Raw genomic sequence first — 22,147 nt, 5'->3', positions numbered from 1 at the left:
GGGTAGACCCAAAAGGCTAAGTAGAGGACTTTCCGGAGGAGGCGGCGCGGCTGAAGGTCGGAGGCGCAGAGCAGGTTTGGGGAGAAAGTAACTATTCGGATGGGAGGGGTTGATGCCGCGAAGAGGCAGTGGTGATTTTGGCAGCCAAGGTGTAACTGCTGGAGAGACCACCAGGTTTAAGAGGAAATTACAGGGCTTTTATGGAGGGTCTTAAGGGTCTGTGGCAGGATCATTTTAATATTTTCGGCGTTGTCAGGTCTTCAGCATGGACAAGGAACAAAGTCCAATGAATAAATGACTAGTTAGTGCTACTGTTTGGTTTGGTTTTGTTATGGGGGAAAAACAAGATGTGATTATAAATTTAAGATGTTCACAATATTCTCAAGTAGCATTTTAGATTGTAGTATGATGCTGACTTCCAAATGCGCAGTGCCTGGTTCACAGTAAAAACCCGTTGCCACAGAGTCGTTCTGACTCATAGTGACCCTATAGGATAGGGTAGAACTGCCTAGTAGGGTTTCCAAAGGTATAAATCTTTACAGACGAAGCGGACTGCCACATCTTTCTCCCTAGAGGCTGGCTGGTTGGTTCAAGCTGCCGACCTTTCCTTTAACAGCCAAGTGCTTAACCACTGCCCCACCAGGGCTCCTTGTGGTTCACAACAGATAGTCAGTAAATATAGTGTAGATAATGAAAGGGATGAGGCCCCTGCTGTAACCTTGGAGTTGTTAATCAAGACATGTTCTGTGGTGCCTCCTTGCTTAAGAAGCAGGGTGTCTTTCAAACGATATTTTTAGAAAACTTGTGCTGTATGTGAGGAGCTCTGGTGGTGTAGTGGTTAAGAGCTCCGTTGCTAATCAAAAGGTCGGCAGTTCATATCTACCAGTTCTCCTTGGAAACCCTATGGGGCAGTTCTGCTCTGTTCTGTATGTGAAGGGCTGTCTTTAAAATGCATTTACATAAAAAAAGTCCCTTTCTTTAGGCTTCCTACTTCATCATCTGATTTATGATCCAATGCTGGGTTTATCCTAGGCAGAGAGGAGACTCCTTGTTCAAAAAAACAGTTGTTCTTCAGTAAACCTTATCAGCTAAAAATCTAATTTGAATTAAATTTCTTTTTCATACATGCAGCCTAGGGAAAAATTTTTTTCATTATCCTATGTCCCTCAGCTAAACTCCATATGGTTGCATGACTTGAAAAATATAATCTGAATTGTACAAGTAGAAAGTATTGAACTGGTGTGTGTTCTGTGTATATTCTCAACAACAACAACAACAAATTAAAAACAACAACAACACTGTTTGTAAGACACCCTGATTCTCCCAGGGTGGTGCAAACAGCTTGCTCTGGGCCTCTAACCAAAAGGTTGGCAATTCGAACCTACCCAGCAGTACCATGGGAGAAAGGCCTGGCAATCTACTTCCATAAAGATTATGGCCAAGAAAACCCTATGGGACAGTTCTACCCTGTAACATAGGCATTGCCATGATCCAGAATCAACTCAGTGGCAACAGGTTTGGGTTTTTGGTTTTATATACACAGTACAAACTGGATTTTCAAAGGGGAAGTTATAGTGATTGATTGACATTTGCTTAGATGGCAGTTGGTGGGCTATCTAAAAGTGGGGCCTCGGTTCAGATTGGTTCTTTAAGCTTGCAGATCTGTAATCTATAGGTTAGTTTCAGTTTACTTAATCATTTGTGGTTAGGTGTATTCTAGCATTATTATTTTAAAAAGTTCTTAGCTGATTTCCACATGCAGAAAAATGAAACAAGATCCATACCTCATGCCATACGCAAAAACTAATTCAAAATGAATCAAGGACCTAAATGTTAACTCTAAACCATAAAGTTCTTGGAAGAAAATATAGGGGCAAATCTTTGGGACTTATTTTTTTTTTTTCAATAATAGATTATCAAACAACAACAAATCCATGAGCAACAGAAAACAAAATAGGTAACTGGGACCTCATAAAAGTTAAATACTTATGTTCATCAAAAGACTTTTATCAAGAGTAAAGAGACAACCCACAGACTGGGGAAAAAATCTTTGGGAATGATATAACTGATAAGGATCTAATATCTAAGATATGTAGAAAACTCCTACAGCTTAACAGTAAAAAGACAAATAACCCAATCAAAAACTGGGCAAAGGACATGAACAGACACTTCACTAAAGATATTAAAATGCCAATGGACACATGAAAAGATGCTCAGCATCTTTAGCCATCATAGAAATACCAATCAAAACCACAATGAGATAGCATTTCACTCCTACTAGGATGGCTAAGATATATTTTTAAAAAAGGAGAATAAGTGTTGAAGGGGATATGAAGAAATTGGAACCTTCATCTGTTGCTGATGGAAATGCAAAATGGTACAGCCATTGTGGAACACCATTTGATGGTTCCTCAGAAAACTAGAGGTAGAGCTGCCATATGACTCAGCAGTTCCACTACTAGGTATATACTCTAAGGATCTAATAGAAGTGACGTGAACAGACATATGCACATTTACGTTCATCACAGCACTATTCACAGTAGCAAAAAGATGGAAACAGCCTAAGTGCTACTTATCAAAGGATGAATGGATAAGTAAAATGTGGTACGTACATGCATGGAATACTACTCAATGATAAAGAAAAATGAGTTTCTGAAACATCTTGGAACATGAATGAACCTGGAGGACATTATGTTGAGCAAAATAAGTCAATCACAAAAAAACAAATACCGTTACGTATTTACTTTTATGAAATGATATGAACATGTAAATATACAGAAACTAATGTTCATTGCTGGTTACCTGGGATAGTGGGGGTGGGGGGAGAGGATTCACTCTCTTCATAGTAGACACTTCTTATTTTTGGTGATGGGAAAGGTAACACTGAATGAGGGTGAAGTGTGCACAGCTTGGTGAAGGTAAATGATGTCACTAAGATGTACACAAGAAATAAGGACCTTTTGATAATTGCTATGGGATATATAGGAACCCTGGTGGCACAGTGGTTAAGAGCTTGACTGCTAACCAACAGGTCAGCAGTTTGAATCCACCAGCAGCCCCTTGGAAACACTATGGGGCAGTTCTACTCTGTCCTGTAGGTTTGCTATTGAGTTGGAATCGACTTGATAGCAACGAGTTTGGTTTTGGTTATAGCATATATAACTTTGCAACAAAAACCAAAAAATATATGCGTAGGTATATGTATGTATGTAGGCATATATGTGTATAGGTATGTATATGTGAGTGTGTATGTGTGTATATATAGGTGTGTATATATGTATATGCATATATACATACTGTTATGGATTGAATTGTGTCCCCCCAAAAAATGTGTGTCAACTTGGCTAGGCCAAGATTCCCAGTATTGTGTGATTGTCCACCATTTTGTCATCTAATGTGATTTTTTCCGAATTTTTGTAAATCCTACCTCTATGATGTTAATGAGGCAGGATTAAAGGCAGTTATGTTAATGAGGCAGGACTCAATCTACAAGATCAGGTTGTATCTTGAGTCGATCTCTTTTGAGATATGAAAGAGAGAATCTTGCAGAGAGACAGAGGGACCTCATACCACCAAGAAAGAAAGTAGTGCCAGGAGCAGAGTATGTCCTTTGGACCTGAGGTCCCTGCGCTGAGAAGCTCCTTGACCAGAGGAAGATTGATGACAAGGACCTTCCTCCAGAATTCACAGAGAGAGAAAGCCTTCGCTTGGACCTGGTGCTCTGAATTTAGACTTCTAGTCTCCTAGACTGGGAGAGAATAAATTTCTGTTAAAGCCATCCACTTGTGGTATTTCTATTATAGCAGCACTAGATAACTAAGACACATATACGTATATAATAAAGCACATAGGGCACATAGTTATGGATACTTCTTAGACATAACCAAATACCTTGCAGGATTGGTTTTCTGGTTTGAAGGATTAGACTATAGTCTTGTGGGACATCTCGGTCAATTGGAATAATATTGTTCATAAAGTTTATGTTCTACATCCTAGTTTGGTGAGTAGTGTCTAGGACCTTAAAAGCTTGTGAGTGGCCATCTAAGATACAACTTTTGGCCTCTACTAGTTTGGAGAAAGAGAAAGAAGTAAACCAAAGACTCTGAAAAAACTAGTTTACAGGACTCGTAGTCTACACACACCGCGGTCTCATCTTCCCTGAGACCAGAAGAATTAGATGGTGCCTGGCTACTACTACTGACCATTCTGATCAAGGCTACTAGATGGCTTCTGATGGAATGGGAGAAAAATGTGGAACAGAAACTTAAGTTCTTAAAAACAGAAAAACACACTTACTGGACCTGTTGAGACTGAAGGACCCCTGAGACTTTCACTATGAGATTGTCTTTCAACGTGGAACCAAAAGTATCCTGGAAGCTGAGGCCACCTTTTAGCTAAACAACAGATTGACACACAGAATAATAATTATCACCTGTCAGTACTGTGCTCCTTTAAAAAATTATCTATATGAGACCAAACGGTCAACAATTAAAACAAAGATGAGAAAGTAAGGGGGCAGGGAAACTAGATTAATGGAAATGGAACAACCAGAACAGAAATAATGAGAATGTTCACACATTGTGAAGAATGTAACTAATGTCACTGAACAATTTGTGTAGAAATTGTTGAATAGAAACCTAAAATGCTGTGTAAATCTTCACCAAGAACAATAAAATTTTTTTTTTTAAAAAAGTGCTTAGCTGATTTTTCCCAGAACCGTCCTTACTAGAGGTTCCCAGTTTCGCAGAAGGGTTCAAGTTAAGCTTAAACAAGAGGACCGTTTTTTCTTTAACACGTGTAATTTTTACTGGAAAACAACCTTGTACATTTTTTCTTAAACTGAAGCAGTGATAACCCCAGAAATCTGAATATAATTAAAAATGCCTGCAAGAAAATAGTTAATTAAGGTAGCAGACCTAGTTTACTGGTTACTTATCTCCTGGAAAGCTTGGAGTCATGGTACAGACCCTTGATTAATGGTGATGTTTTATATACCCAGGGAGATGACATACCAGTGCCAAAAAATATCAGACACCACCAGGGTCCGTTATCAGTGTGAGGTTTATTGAGCAAGAACTGATTGTAGTCATGCAGCATCCAAGCTGAAAGTGGAAAGGAGCTATTTTATTTTAGGCTGCACAAGTACAGAGTTTTTAAAGGCAGAGGATTTCTAGTAGGGCGGTTACAATAATTGGGTCTTCGGTATTTCCTTAATTAAAGGGGAAAAAAACAAAAACCAAACCCGCTGCTGTCGAATCAATTCCAACTCATAGCAACCCTATAGGACAGAGTAGAACTGCTCCATAGAGTTTCCACGGAGCACCTGGTGGATTCGAACTGCCAACCTTTTGGTTAGCAGCTGTAGCACTTAAACACTATGCCAGCAGGGTTTCCAGTAATTAAAGGGAGAGTCTTATAACAAAGTAGGGATCTGTTTTATAGGTATACTTGTTTGTTGGGGATTGTTTATGATCTGTAGGGTAAGTCATAAATATCCTTCCATGTCAAGTTGTTTTTCTCAGAATGTCCTTGAAGTTAGAACATTTTTTAAAACTCCCTGTTGTTCTCAGAAAGATCTGTACCTGGGATCAACGGCCATTAATTTTTATTTAAAACCAGTTTGTCAGAAATGTTTAATGTAAATATCAAGATTTATGATATGCACATGGCATTCATTTTGGGATCCTAAGTACCAAAATGTGCCTACGGAATCTACTTCCTATAATAGTTCTGGACTCCAAGACCTGAGAGGGCTTTGCAGAAGTGTCCCTGAAGTTCACAGGTGGAAAGAAAGCACAGAAAGCATATCTGTTATTGTAAATCCTTCTAGAGGGTAGTCATGGGCCCCCAAAACACCTCCTTAGTTGGTTTGTTTCAGAGTCTCTTCTGACATCTATTTTGGTCTTTTCTTTCTTTCCTGTCTTTTTAATGACCTTGAAGGCAGAGCAGCTGAAGCAAATGGAAGAAATGATGAAGTATTGAAGAAAGAAGCCCAAGCTGCACTGACGACTTGGCAAAAAAAAAAACAAGGCTTCAGGAATTGACGGAATACCAGTTGAGATGTTTCAACAAACGGATGTGGACTGGAGGTCCTCACTTGCCTATGCCAAAAGATTTGGAAGACAGCTACCTGGCCAACTGACTGAAGGAGATCCATATTTGTGCCCATTCCAAAGACAGGTAATCCAACAGAATGCAGAAATTATTGAACAATATCTTTACTATCACACACATGTAAAATTTTGCTGCAGATAATTCAAAAGCAAGCGTAGCAGTACATCAACAGGGAGCTACCAGAAATTCAAGCCCGATTCAGAAAAGGAAGTGGAAGAAGTTGTATCACTGCTGATGTCAGATGGATCCTGGCTGAAAGAGAATACCAAAAAGATGTTTGCCTGTGTTTTATTGACTATGCAAAGGCATTCAGCTGTGTGGATCATAGCACATTATGGATAACATTATGAAGAATGGAAATTCCAGAACACTAAATTGTGCTCATGAAAACCTGTACATAGACGAAAAGGCAGTTATTTGAACAGAACAAAGAGATGCTGCATGGTTTAAAATCAGGAAATGTGCGTGTCAGGGTTGTATCCTTTCACCATACTTATTCAGTCTATATGCTGAGCAAATAATCTGAGAAGCTGGGCTATATGAAGAACGCTGCATTAGGATTGGAGGAAGACTTGTTAACAACCTGCAGCATACAGATGATACAGTCTTGCTGAAAGTGAAGAGGACTTGAAGCACGTACTGATGAAGATCAATCAATCAGTATGACACTTTAATATAAAGAAAAGAAAAACTCTCACAACTGGACCAATAAGCAACACCATGATAAACAGAGGAAGGACTGAAGTTGTCAAGGATTTCATTTTACTTTACATTTCATTTTACTTGGATCCACAGTCAACACCCATGCAGTCAAGAAATCAAATGATGTATTGCATTGGACAAATCTGCAAAAGACGTTTTTAAAGTGTTAAAGAGCACACATGTCCCTTTGAGGACTAAGGTGCATCAGACCCAAGCCATGGTATGTTCAGTCACCTCATATGCATGCGAAAGCTGGACAATGAATACAGAAGTCCAAAGGAGAATTGATGCCTTTGAATTATGGTGTTGGTGAAGAATATTGAACATACCATGGACTGCCAAAAGAATGAACAAATCTGTCTTGGAAGAAGTACAACCAGAATGCTTCTTAGAAGCTAGGATGGCGAGACTTTGTCTCATGTACTTTGGACGCGTTATCTGGAAGGACCAGTCCTTGGAGAAGCACATCATGCTTGGTAAAGTAGAGGGTCAACAAAAGAGGAAGACCCTCAACAAGACTGACCCAGTGACTGCAACAATGAGCTCAAGCATAGCTACGATTGTGAGGATGGCATAGGACCGGGCACTGTTTTGTTCTGTTGTACATAGGGTCACTCTGAGTTGGAACAGACTTGACGGCACCTAACAACAACTAGTTAGCTGGTTAGTGGGTGGGTCTGTTAGTAGGAGAAGGGTTGGTAATAGGTGAGCATTTAAAGTCTTTAGAAAAACAAAGATACAGCTCTGTGGCATTACCTAAAATGACCTCACTTTCTGGAGAGCTGTAAGGCTAGATTTAGGGGAGGGAAGTCATGGTTGGAAATTAGTGTCTCCAGGCAAAGCTAAACTGATGGTTAATTTTATTTTAAAATGACGGGGAAAAAAGATAAAACCTACTTATTGTGTATGTGAGTTTGTTCAACGAGAGTAAAATAAATTCATTGTAGAATTTGGAAAATAGAGACAAGTACAAGAAGAAAATGGAAATCACCTGTATCCCATCACCTGTGTAGAGGCCTTGAGGGTAACAACATTGGATTTATAATTACCTCCTTGTATATGATATGCAGCTTGAAATCTCTGATAACTGTCCTAAAATCGTTTTGGCATTCTCTCACCTGACTCTATATGAGATGCTGGAGAACATCCTCTGGGAAGAAAAGACTAACAAGACTATGGGTTCCCTTGGAAAAAGCTTTGTAGGTTGATCTAACTTTAGAAATTCTTGGTAGGACTGCTTTAGTGACTCATTTCATTTTATCACAAATTCTAGTACCACACACAGTGACTTTATATTAGCTGAGGTATTTGGGAGGGCCTCATTGTTGGCACTGTTAGAATTCCTTGTCTCAGGTCTGCCTAGTGAGAAAGATTCAGATTATTGCAGGCCTCACTCACTGTCTTTTTTTACCCTAATCTTACCCTTCAGCTTAGTGTCAACACTAGGATCCTGCCCCTTGTGAAAGACCAGGCTGTGGATGCTGTGCTCCTGACAGCCAGGTGGAAGGTGAGCCGTGCTTTCTCCTCTGCTTCCTTGGATATAGTCACTGCTGCCAGGGTATAGCTTTCACTTCTTTGTTGAGCTTCTTTACCAATTTAGGGATTTTTCCCTCTTGGAAAGTATGATGTAAAGAGCTTGAACTCTGTAGTCAGACAGGTTCACATCCAGGCTCTAGTACTTTTAAGGTGTGTTACCTTCTAATGGTTACATAAGCTCTCTGGGCCACCATTTTCCTTGTCTATAAAGTGAAATAATGATAGTACCAATCACAAACAGTTGTGCAGATTAGATGAAATAAGACATGTAAAATACTTTGCATAGTATGTAGTTACATTTTAGATGCTCTGTAAATTTAATGTATTATTGCCATCCTTACTCATTGTTTCTCTCAGTGAGCACCGTTGTATACGTACTATACACCATATACTGTCCTTTGAGCTGGGAAATAAAGATACCAGATACTATCCTTTTATCTGGGAGGTAAACTCTTACCTGAAGGAGTTTATGGAAATAAATTCTGAACTGTTAGTATTAAAGGCTGCACTGGAAGCTCAGTTACTGAATTTGTAACATTATAGAAGTAATTACAAGAAATTGAGTTTTTAAGTAAGGAAAGAAGGTGGCACTACATGAAGAATGTCACTGAATTGTAAATGTGGAAGTTGTGCTGGCTAATGTTTGGGTATATATATTTTCACCACAATAATAAAAAAAAAGGAAAAAAAAACAAAGTAAGCGGTCAGGTTAGGAAGCCATTGCAACAATTTTAAAGGAACACTCTTGGACAGAATGGAATGTGAGTTGAGGCAATTTGACCATGTTACTCCAGTCCCTGTTTTCCAAAGGATCATGAAGTTCTGTCTGCCTTTCCTGCTTCGATTCCAGTCCGTCCTTGAGAGCCAAAGAGTTTGCACACAGAAGTATGAAGCGCTGTTTCCTTCTATTGTTTTTGTATGTAATGTTCTCTCCATCAACAGACAAACTTACCTACTCTTTTTTTTTAAAATTGTGGTGAAAATATACATAACGCAATATACTCCATCAACAATTTCTACACGTACAATTCAGTAACATTGATTTCATTCTTCAAGTTATGCAGCCATTCTCGCTATCCTTTTCCAAAATATTCCACCACCATTCACATAAACTCAATGCCTCCTGAGCAAAAACTCCTCCTTTCCCCCTTCCTTCCACCCCTGGTAACCATTAATAATGTTTGGTTTCTATATATTTGCCTATTTCATATAAGTGAGATCATATATTTGTCCTTTTGTGACTGACTGACTTTGTTCAACATGACATTTTCAAGGTTCATCCATGTTGTAGCATGCATGCATCAGGACTTCATAGCTGAGTAGTATTCCATTGTGTGTGTATACTACGTTTTTTTTAAACCCATTTATCTGTTGACAGACATTTTGGTTGTTTCTACCTTTTTGCTGTTGGGAAAAGTGTCTCAGTGAACATTGGTGTACAGGTTTCTGTTTGCATTCCTGCCTTCACTTCTGGGTATATAACTCAGATTGGGATTGCCGACTTACGTGGTAGTTGTATCTTCAATCTTTTGAATAACCACCAAACTGTGTGTCACAATGGCTGTACCATTTTACATTCCCACTAGCAATGAATGAGGGTTCCAGTTTCTCCACAACTTCACCAGCACCTCTTGTTTTCCTTTTTTTGAACATTGACATTCTAATAGGGGTGAGGTGGTATCTCACTGTAGTTTTGATTTGCATTTCCCTGGTGGTGCAGTGGCTAAGAGCTCGGCTGCTAACCAAAAGGTCAGCAGTTCGAACCCACCAGTCACTCCTTGGAAACCCTATGGGGCAGTACTACTCTGTCCTGTAGGGTTGCTGTGAGTCAGAATTGATTCAACGGCAACAGGTTTTTTTTTTTTTTTTAATGGCTAATGACAGTGAGCATGTTTTCGTGTGTTTGTTGGCCATTTGAATATCCAAAAATTTTCTTCCAATCTGTAGGTTGTCTCTTCACTTTGTTGATAAAGTCCTTTGATGAACAAAAGTGTTTAATTTTTATAAGGTGTCATTATCTCTTTTACCTTTTTTGCTCTTCATGCTTTTGTTATTGTATCTGGCAATGCATTGTTAAAAATTAGGTCTCACAGCCTCACTCCTACATTTTCTTCTAAGAATTTTATGATTTTAGTTTTCTCATTTAGGTCCTTGATCCATTTTGCATTGTTTTTTGTGTATAGTGTGAGGCATGGATCCTGTTTCATTCTTCTGCATGTGGAATTCCAATTTTCCCAGCACCATTTATTGATGAGACTCTTCCTCCCTATTGAATGGACTTAGCATCCTTGTTGAAAGTCAGTTGACCATAGATGTATGGATTTATTTCTAGGTTCTCAATTCTATTTTATTTGTCTGTATGTCTATTATTATACCAGTATAGGGTCACTATGAGTTGAAAGCAACTGGATGGCAACTGGTTTTCAATGTACCAGGCTGTTTTAATTGCTGTGGTTTTATACTATGTTTTGAAATCAGGAAGTGTGAGTCCTGCTTTTTTCTTCTTCAAAATTGCTTTAGCAGCCATCTGAGATACTCCACTGGTCTTACCCCTTCGGGAGCAAGGAAGAATGAAGAAAACCAAAGACACAAGGGAAAGATTAGTCCAAAGGACTCATGGATCACAACTATGACAGCCTCCACCAGACTGAGTCCAGCACAACTAGATGGTGCCTGGCTGCCACCACTGACTGCCCTGACAGGGAGCACAATAGAGGGTCCCAGACAGAGCTGGAGAAAAATGTAGAACAAAATTATAACTCACAAAAGAAGACCAGACTTACTGGCCTGACAGAGACTGGAGAAACCCCAAGGGTATGGCCCCCGGACACCCTTTTAGCTCAGTAAGGAAGTCACTCTTGAGGTTCACCCTTCAGCCAAAGATTAGACAGGCCCGTAAAACAAAATGAGACTAAAGGGGTACACAAGCGCAGGGGCAAGGACTAGAAGGCAGGAGGGGACAGGAAAGCTGTAATAGGGAACCCAAGGTTGAGAAGGGAGAGTGCTGACATGTTGCGGGGTTGTTAACCAATGCCATAAAACAATATGCGTACTAACTGTTTAATGAGAAGCTAGTTTGTTCTGTGAACCTTCTTCTAAAGTACAATAAAAAAAGAAGATTGTTTTAGCTATTCAGTGTCCCTTGCCCTTCCGTATACATTTGAGGACTGGCTTTTCTATTTCTGTAAAGAAGGCTGTTGGAATTTTGATAGGGATTGCATTGGTTTTATAGATTGCTTTGGGTAGTATTGACAGCTTAACTATATTAAGCCTTCCAGTCCATGAAAACAGAATGTCCTTCGGTTTAATTCTTCTTTCATTTCTTTTAGTAATATTTTATTGTTTTCTGTGTATAAGTCTTTTATCTTCCTGGTTAAATTTATTACTAGGTACTTTATTCTTTTAAAGTATTTTTTTCTCCCATACAAAAATTTATACATACACTGTCATGTGACTCTAATTGCTCTCCCCATACTGTGACAGCACACTCCTTTCTACCTCTGATTCCCCATGTCCATTAAACCAGCTCCTAACCCTCTCTGTCTTCCCATCTCACCTCCAGACAGAAGCTGCCCATTTAGTCTCTTGTATCTACTTGAGCTAAGAGGCACACTCCTCATGAGTATCACTTTATGTCCCACAGTCCAGTCCACTCCCTGTCTGAAGAGTTGGCCTCAGAAATTGTTTTAGTTCTGGACTGATAGAGGATTCAGGGGCCGTGCTTTCCGAGGTCCCTCCAGCCTCAGTCAGACCGTTAAGTCTGGTCTTCTTAGTAGAATTTGAGTTCTCCACCCCACCTTTCTCCTGCTCCATCCGGGAAGGTACATTATTCTTTTAGATGCTATTGTAAATGGTAATGCTACTTGATTTCTTTTTCCACTTGCTTATTTCTGACATCTAGGAAGCTGACTGATTTTTGTGTGTTGACCTTATACCCTGTCACATTGTTGAATTCATTTATTCTAATAGCTTTCTTGTGGATTCTTTGGGGGTTTTCTATATGTAGCATAATGTCATCTGTGAAAAGGGATGGTTTTACTTCCTCCTTCTCAATTTGAATACTTCTTTTTTTTTTCCTAGCCTAATTGCTCTGGCTAGATCTTCCAGAATGATGTTGAATAGCAGTGGTGAGAGTGGGCATCTTTGTCTTGTCCCTAATCTTAGTGAAAGCTCTCAGTCTTTCTCCATTGAGTATGCTGTTAGCTGTGGGCTTTTCATAAATGCCCTTTATTATAATAAGGAATTTTCCTTCTATTCCTATCTTATTGTGTGTTTTTATCATGAAAGGGTGTTAAATTTTGTCAAATGCCTTTTCTGCATCTATTGAGATGATCATTTTTTGTCTTTTGTTCTGTTAATGTGGTATACAACATTGATTGATTTTCTAATGTTGAACCACCCTTGCATCCCTGGGATAAATTGTACTTGATCATACCTATTCATATTTTAAGACTCAGCTTGAAAGCATCTTCTTGGAAATCTTTTCTGACTTCCTCGGGTAGTGTTAAGTAAGTTACTCTTTCCTGTGTTTCCAACTATGCAATCACTATGGTAGCTTAGAAGAACAGTTCCAGGGGAATGATGAGTGCTTAAGCCAGATAGAGGGTTGTGGAATGATTGAGAGATGAGTTTGTAGAGTGTTTTTTATAGAGGCATGTCCAGTAGGGGAAGGAGAGAGTGGTAACAAGTTGGGATAGAAGGAGCAAGGAACATCATTTTAAAGATAAGAATGATTTTTAGCATTTTTACAGGCTAAAGACAAAAACCAATAGAGGGGGAAGAGAATAAAAATGTAGAAGAGGAAGAATCGGATTAAGACCCTGGAGGAGACATGAGAGAATGGACTCAAATTCAGAGGAGGAGGGATTACCAGGAGAAGGGCAATGTCTTCCTCTGAGACACGAGGGAGAGATGATTACAAATGTACGTGATGTGTAGGGAAGTTGGTGAGGGAAGTTAAAGAGCATGAGGCATATGGCACCCCATGGACTGTTTCCTGGGAAGGGACTGGCAATGCATTCTGAGAGGCAGGAGGTAGGGTAAGCAATTTGTGTACATCTACATGTTCTCACAGGCCCCCCTCATTACCTCTTTGTGTAATTGACCATTGGGTTATTATCACGTTTAGGTCTCAGTCTTCCCCAATTAGACAGTTCACTTCCAGAAGCAGGGACTAGGGTTGCTCTAGGGTTGTACAGGTTGTATGCTTAGCAACTCTAGGGGACACCACTCACAAAGCTGTGATATGAGTGGTGACCTCCAGAGTTGCAGGGTATACAGTCTGAAGAGCTATGTCCTTGGCCTCAGCAGGATTAATGTTAAGGAGCCTTAACATTAATTAATTAATTAGTTGATTAATTAATTAATCCTGGCATATAACAAAATCTGGAATATACTTCTGCTCAGTAAATGCTTTTGAAGGAACAAGAGTGATAAAGGTATCGCATACATTTGTGAGGAATATGAGAGCAAGAATTACTGAGCAACATTAAGGGCCTAAATATAAGACTATAAATTTGGAGAGATAAATATATGGGTGATTAAGCTATTTTATTCCTCAGCACTTGTGTGGGGTTTACCTTAACTTTACCCAAAGAATTTGGTCTTTGTCCTGTGCAAGGGAATTTTAAAATTTGATGCACCTGAGAAAAACTGAAATGGCTAGCTTGAGGTTTGAATACAGCTCCTCTGTGGCTAGTTCCATTTGCACCCTATAAACAGCCATTTTTCAAGCAGACATAATCATGAAACTAAGACATGTCCGGCTATGATGATGTAACTACACTGTGACTCCCCTGAGAGAAGAATGTCCATTAATGATGACATAGCTGCCCTGCAGCCCCTTACCGATTACATACCCTTATGATTACCACATTGTAACCAACCTAAGAAACATATGTATGTCCATTTAAGCCAATTGCCGTACGAATTTCCACTACAGGCAGTCCTGCCTTACGAGTTCCCGCCTCAGAAAGTCCAGCCTTTAAGTGATCTACTACCAATCCAGTAATAATGTCTTTTGTTGATCTAAGCCTGTAATTACTAATCAAGTAATGTCTTTCAATGATGTAAGTTTGTAAATACCCATCAAGTACTGTACTTCATGTCCTTTGTTTCCCTGTTCTAAAACCTCACTGCTGAGTCGCCATATTGGATTACTGGGTTCCACCGTGTGGAATTCAGTCTATCTCTGGCTCAAGCTGTCTCTTTACTTTCAATAAATCTTTCAATTTTACATTAATCAGAGTACAGGTGATTATGACATTCAGTGGCATAGTTGGCAGGATTTCGGAAGGTGTATTTATCTTTAGCATCCTGAGAAGTCACAGAACCAACTTGCCCCAGTACCAGCAAGGGCCCTTTGTGCCCAGACCTTCTCCTCAAATTTTCAGAGCCTGTTGGAGGTAAACCTCTCAGATTGAACCCTCTGCTTAGTGTGAAGATGGCTCCATGAGAAATTTATTGTCTATCTTTATACTTCCATTTTCTGGTCATCTTCTGAGCATCTCACTGGATTCAACTCTTTCTCTCTGGTGCACTGTAAGGTTTTTGTGCACTTTTGGGTCTTTAATACTTGCAAGTTTCTCAGTCAGATTGGGAATGCCACGTCCAAGACTGGGGAAGGACCCCCTAATGGGACTCCTGCAGCTCATTCTGACCTCTGTTTAGTCTCATATTTAGGCTGCTGGCATGCACTTGCTGAAGGAAATTTTAAAGTGACCCACTGTAGGGGTCATTTAGTTTAACTAAATTAATCTACATAGTAGAGTAGAAGCTAAGGGGTCCCGTATCAAACCTAACGAGAGGCTTTTTTTTTTTCTTTTTTCAATTAATTCTTGAAGGTTACAAAAGAAATAAAAATAATAAAATTGCCTCCTGGTAGGAGAACATTTTGAAAAAAATTAAAAATTTATAATGTCAAAGCTCTGTAACCTCTCCACCTACCTTCCTGGCAACATCTCCTATACCCTCCCTTCCCCAAAAAGGCTGTGACCCTGGCGTCTATAGTCCACCCGTAGCCTCAGACACTCAGCTTCCTTCCTCTCCTTCTGCTCTCCACAAGAGGCTGAGGAACCTCTTCATGTTACATTTACCATAGTCTAAAGTGGAACTTCATGACATTATAAAAAAGTTTCCCAATTCACACAAAAATCCCTGCAAGTTAACCCAGGAATTTAATATTTTAGCTGAAATTTATAAACCTTGCCTGGCAGACTTACATAGTTTAATAACTATGTTAATCAGACCAGACAAATGTGCACTCCCTTTTTCCTGGCTCCCAACCTGCCTACTGATTAAACCTAGAGAGTGTCTCCCAGAGAGGATGCACCCCAGCAGCTTGTACTTTGTCTGGGTGGAAACTGCTGCCATGAGTGATGGCGTTCTCCGGGTACAAGGGAAGGAGGCAGTAGGAAGGCTGTGTGCTGGCCACTTCTCCCCATCCCTCTGCCTTGGCCCTAGAGGGCCTGGATGGGCAGGTTGAGCGCAATGGATCAAGCCCTAGTGGCAGCAATGGCTGGAGTCAGCAGCACCTCCTCCTCTTAGCACCAGCAGCGGTAAGTAGCCACAGCCCTGATAAAACTGTTTGCAGGCTGGCTATGCCTGAGCCTTGTGTCCATGTGGCTGACAAAGAGGATGTGGACACTGCAGAGTCCACTCGCCTGCTCCCTGTACTTAAACATAACAAGTGGCCCAGCCAGGCTGGTTGGAAAAAGAAAGACCCACCAGGTACAGGGCCCAGAGTAGGGCCATGGCAGCCCAGTGTTCCTGCACTTGGCCCACCAATTGTACCAAGTAGTGCAGCAAAAGGGCAGCCATGCTCTCACCCTGCTGCCCCAGCCCCTCAGAAAGTTTTCCCCACAACCCCAGGCACTGGCTCTAGCTCTGCGCGGCCTTTTGTTGTCCAGCACTGCCGGAGAATGTCTTCCCCTCTTCCCTCCCCAGGTCAGATCGTGGGCGCCCGTGTGCTCTGCATTGTTCTTAGACCCCCAACGGTAATTGAAGATGCTTAATGCCTTGGAGTCTGCTCCCGGGGGCAGGACACAAGGAACTTTAGGGCTGATGCATGGTGAAAGACACCCATCTGACACTGAGGCCTGGGATTTAAAGGACTAGACCAAACCCATTATCCCAGGCAGCTTCATAACCCTAGAGCAACAAAATGAAAAACTAGTCCCTCTTTTTGTCTAATTGAATCTCTGAATATACAAACGGTCTACATTGTTGCAATAAGTTAATAATTTATCGGTCTGTTCTAACTCTTAATGGGCATATCTTACCAGTAGTGTCCTGTTGTTACCACATATGAACAGAGAAGGTCACAAGGCCTCCAAAGAAAAATTACATTTAGCTCAATCTTCCGTTAAGTATTTGAGATATATAATCCCAACACAGGGAGTCACTGTAAACCCCAAAATAAAAAAGAGACTATCTTAGCTTATCCTGTTCCTACTACAAAAATCAATTAAATGGATTTTTAGAACTCTGTTGTTGCTACAGAACTTGGATATTGAATTTTTCTTTACTGGCGCAACCTCTTTACCCTTATCATAAGTGTTCAAATCCTGACCCCTTTCAACTATCCAAGAATGGCCAAAAGGCCATCACTCAACTAAAAGAAGCATAAATTAACACCTCTGCTCTAGGATTTCCTAATTATAATTCAGACTTTTCCCTTTTTGTGACAGTACTCTAGGACTTCTAAAAATACTCTAGGAACTCTCATTCAAAAGCACAGAGGACAACTGAAATTCATTGGTTATTATAGTATCCAGCTGAACCCGATAGCAAGTGGCTACCTCCTTGCCCAAGAGCAGTCACTACAACTGCTAGACTAATTAAGACCACAGCAGATATACTTTTGAGTAATTTTTTTTAACATTTACGTTACACAATGTCAGCCATTCTAAATTCAACGTTAACATCTTTCAGCCAGCAGGCTGACTTCTTATGAAGTTCTTTTGGCAGTTTCTAATATTCAGTTACATAATGTAACCTCTCTGAATCCAGCAATGTGGTTACCTTTACCTAATAATGATAACCATCCACACCATGACTGCTTGAATCTTACTAAACAGTTTTTGTCTCCTATGCAAGACTTATAAGTAACCCCATTATCAAATCCTGATTTAATCCTTTGTGTTGATGGGTTATGTTTAAAGGCTAAACCTACCAGCTCTCATTACTAGGGAGGATATACTGTGGCCACTTCCACCAAGGTCCTCGAAAGTGACACCCTTTCAGATGTTACATCAGCTCAGCAAGCTGAGCTGATCGCACCCACAAGAGCTTGCAAACTGGCTTCTGGACAGTAGGTAAATACACAGATTTGAGGTGTCTTTTTTTTTTTAATTACTCATGATTTTGGTATGTTATGGAAACAAAGGGTGTTCCTAACTTCTCCTAGGACCCAAATTAAAAATAGCCCTTTAGTAGCAGATCTCCTGGAAGCCCTTTCGCTACCCTCTGAGATTGTGGTACTTAAATTCCAGGCCCATCAACCCAAAGGGGTTCCACAAACAGAGGAAATGAAATGACTTAGCAGATAGAGCAGCTAAACAAGCTGCTTTCCAGTCAACCTTTAAAGATGCCACCCTCATTCATGACCAAGATAATTGCATTGGTAATCATGAAAAGGAATGAATGGATAATGATAATAGAACAGTTAATATGCCTGTAAATATGGTACTTGTAAAATGTTGCCTGCCAAAATTTGACCCGAAAGAAATTTCAGAATCGCTTTTTAAACATCAACAGTTAACTACTACAGATAAAATTAGAGAATGAAAACATACCTACTCATTGCACATGAATACCTGTTTGGGAAGAAGTTGTTGTTAGGTGCCATCTAGTCAGTTCTGACTCATAGCGACCCTGTGTACAACAGAATGAAACACTGCCCGGTCCTGTGCCATCTTCACAATTCTTGTTATACTTAAGCCCATTGTTACAACCACTGTGTCAGTCAATCTCGGTGAGGGTCTTCCTGTTTTTCTCTGACCCTCTACTTTACTGAGCATGATGTCCTTCTCTAGGGACTGATCCCTCCTGATTACATGTCCAAAGTATGTGAAACGTAATCTCACCATCCTTGCTTCTAAGGAGTGTCCTGGTCGTACTTCTCGCGAGACAGATTTGTTCGTTCTTTTGGCAGTCTGTAGTATATTCAATATTCTTCTCCAACACCACAATTCAAAGGCATCAATTCTTCTTCGGTCTTCCTTATTCATCATCCAGCTTTTGCATGCATATGAGGTGATTGAAAACATCATGGCTTGGGTCAGGCACACCTTAGTCTTCAAGGTGACATCTTTGCTTTTCAACACTTTAGAGAGGTCTTTTGCAGCAGATTTGCCCAATGCAGTGTGTCTTTTGATTTCTTGACTGCTGCTTCCATGGCTGTTGATTGTGGATCCAAGTAAAATGAAATCCATGACAACTTCAGTTGTTTCTCTGTTAATCATGATGTTGTTTGTTGGTCCAGTTGTGAGGATTTTTGTTTTCTTTATGTTGAGATGCAGTCCATACTGAAGGCTGTGGTCTTTGATCTTCATCAGTAAGTACTTCAAGTACTCTTCACTTTCACAAAGGAAGGTTGTGTCATCTGCATATCCTAGGTTGTTACTGAGTCATCCTCCAATCCAGTGTCGTATTCTTCTTCATATAGTCCATGTTCTTGGTTTATTTGCTCAGCGTACAAAGTGAACAGGTATAGTGAAAGGATACAGCCCTGACACACACCTTTCCAGACTTTAAACCATGCAATGTCCCCTTGTTCTGTTCGAATGACTGCCTCTTGATCCACGTACAGGTTCCTCATGAGCACAATTAAGTGTTCTGGAGTTTCTGTGCTTCGCAATGTTATCCATAACTTGTTATGATCTACACAGTCGAATCCCTTTGCATAGTCAATAAAACACAAGTAAACATCTTTCTAGTATTCTCTGCTTTCAGCCAGTATCCATCTGACACCAGCAGTGATATCCCTGATTCTACATCCTCTTCTGAATCTGGCTAGAATTTCTGGCAGTTCCCTGTTAATATACTGCAACAGCTGCTTTTGATTTATCTTGAGCAAAATTTTATTTGCATGTGATACTAATGATATTCTTCAATAATTTCTGCATTCAGTGGGATCTCTTCTCTCAGGAATAGGCATAAATATGAATGTCTTCCAGTCGGTGGCCAGGTAGCTGTCTTCCAAATTTCTTGGCATTGATGAGTGAGTACTTCAGCGCTGCATCTGTTTGTTGAAACATCTCAGTTGGTATTCCATCAATTCCTGGAGTATTCTTTCTTGCCAATGCCTTCAGTGCAGCTTGGACTTCTTCCTTCAGTACCATTGGTTCTTGATCATATGCTACCTCCTGAAATGGTTGAACATTGACCAGTTCTTTTTGGTATAGTGACTCTGTGTATTCCTTCCATCATCCTTTGATGCTTCCTGCGTTGTTTAATTTTTTTCTCTGTAGAATCCTTCACTATTGCAACTCGAGGCTTGAATTTTTTCTTCAGTTCTTTCAGCTTGAGAAATGCCAAGCATGTTCTTCCCTTTTGGTTTTCTATCTTCAGGTCTTTGTACATGTCATTATAATACTTTACTTTGTCTTCTTGAGCTGTCCTTTGACATCTGCTGTTCAGCTCTTTTACTTTATCATTTCTTCTTTTTGCTTTAGCTATTCAGTGTTTAACAGCAAGTTTCAGAGTCTCTTGTGACGTCCATTTTGATCTTTTCTTTCTTTCCTGTCTTTTTAATGACCTCTTGCTTTCTTCATGTGTGATGTCCTTGATGTCATTCCACAGCTTATCTGGTCTTCGGTCATTAGTGTTCAACGCGTCAAATCTATTCTTGAGACGGTCTCTAAATTCAGGTGGGGTATACTGAAGGTCATACTTTGGCTCTCGTGGACTTGTTCTAATTTTCTTCCATTTCAACTTGAACTCGCATATGAGTAATTGATGGTCTGTTTCGCAGTCAGCCCCTGAATTTATTCTGACTGATGATATTGAGCTTTTCCATCATCTCTTTCCACAGATGTAGGATATTTGATTCCTGTGTATTCCATCTGGTGAAGTCCACGTGTACAGTCGCCGTTTGTGTTGGTGAAAAAAGGTATTTGCAATGAAGAAGTTGTTGGTCTTGCAAAATTCTATCATGTGATCTCTGGCATCGTTTGTCACCAAGGCCATATTTTCCAACTACTGATCTTTCTTCTTTGTTTCCAACTTCCGCATTCCAAACACCAGTAATTATCAATTCATCCTGGTTGCATATTCTATCAATTTCAGACTGCAGAAGTTGGTAAAAATCTTCAGTTTCTTCACCTTTGGCCTTAGTTGTTGGTGTGTAAATTTGAATAATAGGCATATTAACTGGTCTTCTTGTAGGTGTATGGGTATTATCCTATCACTGACAGTGTTGTACTTCAGGATAGATCTTGAAATGTTCTTTTTGATGATGAATGCAACGTCATTCCTCTTAAAGTTGCCATTCCCAGCATAGTAGACCATATGATTATTTGATTCAAAATGGCCAATACCAGTCCATTTCAGCTCACTAATGCCTAGGATATTGATGTTTATGAGTTCCATTCCATTTTTGTCAATTTCCAGTTTTCCTAGATTCATACTTCGTACCTTCCACATTCTGATTGTTAATGGATGTTTGCAGCTGTTTCTTCTCATTTTGAGTTGTGCCATATCAGCAAATGAACATCCTGAAAGGTTGACTCCATCCACGTCATTAAGGTCAACTCTACTTTAAGGAGGCAGCTCTTCCCCAGTCGTATTCTGAGTGCCTTCCAACCTGAGGGGCTCACCTTCTGGCAGTGTATCAGACAATGTTCTGCTGCTATTCGTAAGGTTTTCACTGGCTAATTCTTTTCAGAAGTAGATCGCTGGATCTTTCTTCCTAGTCTGTCTTAGTCTGGAAGCTCAGCTGAAACTTCCCTGCCACAGGTGACTCTGCTGTTATTTTAATTCCAGTGGCATAGCTTCCAGCATCACAGCCACAAGCAAGTCCCACAAGATGACAGACTGACAGACGGGTGGGGCAGGAAAGAAATTAGATGATAGAAGTTTTAATGAAATATTGGTGGGGACATTTTTATGAAGCTGCTGAACAGTTAGCTGCCCAATATTTGATTTGCTCTCAATTTAATTTAGATAAAACTGATAAAGCTCCACCTGGGAAATTTCCTCTGCCATCAGGACTAATGCCTGATGGCAGATTGATTTTATCCAACTCCCCCTCTTGAGCAGTTGCAAGTTTCTATTAGTAATGACTTGTAGGTTTTCTCATTGGGTAGAAGTTTTTCCTTTCCTTAGCCACTGCTGCTTTTCTGGCTAAGAAACTTCTTAAGAACATTATCGCCCCTTGGGAAGCCCCAAAGATCCTTTGTAGTGACTAAGGCACTCATTTTACTGGATAAATAATTAAGGAAATATGTAAAATTATCCCCATTTTTCAGAGACTTTATTGTACTTATCATCCTCTATCCTCTGGCCTAGTTGAAAGATCTATAATGAAAACTTAACTAGCAAAACTTTCCATATTTTTATGGTTACCTTGGACTAAGGGATTGCCTCTGGTCCTTTTGAATTTGAGAACTACTCCATTTGGACTTCAGAAATAGACTTCCATGTAAATGGACTAAATGCACCAATAAAGAGACAGAGAGTGCCAGATTGGATTAAAAAAAACGATCTGTCTATATGCTGCCTACAAGAGACACACCTTAGATTTAAAGACACAAACTAAAACTCAAAGGATGGAAAAAAATATATCAAGCCAACA

At 40.0% G+C, this 22,147-nt stretch overlaps 1 protein-coding gene and 1 long non-coding RNA gene across 8 annotated transcripts in view; one reads left to right on the top strand and one right to left on the bottom strand.

The window, feature by feature from the left end:
• Positions 1-22,147, bottom strand: part of LOC105756785 (zinc finger protein 789) — a 224,699-nt gene that overhangs the window by 100,764 nt on the left and 101,788 nt on the right. The gene's annotated exons all lie outside the window — the stretch shown is intronic.
• The window catches only part of LOC111822397 (uncharacterized), a 29,424-nt gene continuing 13,405 nt past the window's right edge, over positions 6,129-22,147 (top strand). Inside the window, exons 1-2 of the long non-coding RNA XR_002825672.1 lie at positions 6,129-6,180; positions 8,246-8,323. This is a non-coding gene — a long non-coding RNA (uncharacterized LOC111822397). The remainder of the gene's footprint in view (positions 6,181-8,245; positions 8,324-22,147) is intronic.

The sequence above is a fragment of the Trichechus manatus genome, unplaced genomic scaffold (genome assembly GCF_000243295.1).
Source record: "Trichechus manatus latirostris isolate Lorelei unplaced genomic scaffold, TriManLat1.0 scaffold00170, whole genome shotgun sequence".
Lineage (NCBI taxonomy): Eukaryota > Metazoa > Chordata > Mammalia > Sirenia > Trichechidae > Trichechus > Trichechus manatus.
Note: the sequence above shows the minus strand (reverse complement) of the source record. Positions and strands in the feature narration are given on the sequence as shown.